Source organism: Carlito syrichta, unplaced genomic scaffold, assembly GCF_000164805.1.
Source record: "Carlito syrichta isolate Samal-C Ts95f unplaced genomic scaffold, Tarsius_syrichta-2.0.1 Scaffold309750, whole genome shotgun sequence".
Classification (NCBI taxonomy): domain Eukaryota; kingdom Metazoa; phylum Chordata; class Mammalia; order Primates; family Tarsiidae; genus Carlito; species Carlito syrichta.
Window position 1 is genome coordinate 63360 of NW_007253846.1, and position 2178 is coordinate 65537.

Sequence of the window (2178 nt, forward strand, 5' to 3'; positions counted from 1 at the left end):
CTATAACCCAGTAGCCATATTGAGATTGATAAATGACACCTCCACTAACAACAGGTTTGATGACTTGGTGGGGGTAAGCACTAAACAAAGAGGGTCTGCGGTCTTGTTCAAAACCAAACTGTATATTGGTTTGGAAGCTTGATCCAAAATTAAATGGGGAATTCACATGGAAGACTTGTTTAACACCAGTTGTATCAGATTGGAGGTCTTGTCCAACAGATACCCCCAGAATCCAATTCTCTTTCTTGGACATATCTACCTCTCAATAATGTTTCCCTGATATGATACCTGGGGATCCCAGGATGCCATAACAATAATTATTCTCATACTGATGATCTCTTGACATTTGATTGTATGCATATCTTACTTGTCTCTTATCTTCAGAAATGACAAAATTTGAATTGTTGCTTAGAGTCCGTTCCCCATTAACCCAGTAGAGTTGAACATCTGTCAGTTCTTCCAACATTTGCAGCATTCCTTTCATATCAGTAGCTCAAAACACTTTCCTTTTTTCCTTAGGGAAAGTTTGTGGCTTCTTCAAGGTTAAGTTCTTACTCCTTTTTATGATGCCATTCACATCCTGCAGCAGCTCCATCGCTGACCCCTGCAACTGATACTCCAGGTCTGAGATGAGCTCTCTCAACAACTGGCTCTGTTGATTCAACTTATTTTCAGACTCTGCCAGGCTATTCAGAATATCTTCCTCCTCTTTCTCCAGCTTTTGCAGCTCGTTGTCCTCCTCAGAGTTCAGAATATTTCTCAGTTGCTCAAACTGATTGGATGTTTACTCTTTCACTGCGTGTTTGATTCTTCCAGAAATTTCCCTCTCCTCTGATGTCAGCTTTCAACTTCTTAGCTTCCTCCTGCTTATTCATTAGCTTCTTCAGAGCTGTCTGGAGCTTCTCCTGGTACTCCTGAGCAACATCCTCAATGAGGAATATGTGGTGACCGTGGTGCTCCTTGACCGTGGTGCTCCTGAGACCTCTCACAAAGTCAGCAAATGACCTTCCCATCTTCCTTACAGAAGAGTAGGAGTTTCTCTCCATGGCGTGCACAATGATCTTCCTTCTGCTCCTCCTCTGGGCTCAACTTGACCTCCTTGATCCTCTCCACTATGTTGGCTACATGTCGATTAGGCCACAGGTTCTCGAGCTGGTAAGTGATTTGGCACACAGGGCAGCTGCTCCACTCTTCTTGGCTCATCATGGACTTGTGGTTTGCAGTGATGTGGTTGGCAGAAACTGTGACCACAGTCTAGGCTTAAGGGTTCTTTCAGTAGTTCCAGGCAGATGGGGCAGGTTACCTCCTCCTTCAAATTCACCAGGATTGCTGAAGCCATAGTAGCTGTTCCCTGCTCCTGCCTGTCCTGACTGCTGAGACTGGCCTTTCTCACAGATCCCCTCGCACATTCAGTTTTTGTCCTCAATTCTTCCAACCTCTGCCCTCTACAAACCACTCAATACATATTCAAACAGCAATGGAGAAGTGGTGATTTGGGGGAGAAGAGTTGAATGCAGGCCAGGGCAAGCGTGGCCCGAATTCACTTGCCAAACACACGGGGTTACTTCCTCCCCACAATTTTAATTTTTAACCATACTCTTGAGATTAAATATTTAACTTACATTTTTAAACTTCATTTCCTTTGTTGTTATTCCAATAATTATTTTCTGTTCTTGCCTCCATTAACTTTGAGGTGCTACCACAAAATACCATAAATAACAAAAATTTATTTCTCACAATTCTAAAGGTTGAAAAATCTAAGACCCAGGTGCCCCCAGATTTCATGTCTGGTTAGGGCCCACTTCCTAATTCATAGACAGTCATTCTCCAACTGTGTTCTCTCATGGCAGAAGGGGCAAGGGAGCTTTGTGAGGACTCTTATATAAAGTCATTAATCCCACTTGTGAGAGCTGTGCGCTTATGATCTGATTAGTTGCCAAAAGTCCCACTTCCAATTACCACCACATTGGGGATGAAGTTTCAACATATGATTTTGCGGGAAATGCAAACATTCAGCCTATAACAGCTATTTTAAAACATGGAACATGAATTTTTTGATGCTTAAATAGCAAAGTAGTATATATAAAAATAAAGCTTGTTTAACTAAATTTTTCCCTTATCTTATTGGTTGTAATTCAATCATACAAGTTATGGATAAGATTATCATTCTAAGAAAAC

General features: G+C 41.8%; 1 pseudogene; it reads right to left on the reverse strand.

Annotated features, from left to right (window-relative positions):
- Positions 1–425: 425 nt before the first annotated feature.
- Positions 426–1339, reverse strand: LOC103270197 (annotated as a pseudogene).
- Between the last annotated feature and the right edge of the window lie 839 nt (positions 1340–2178).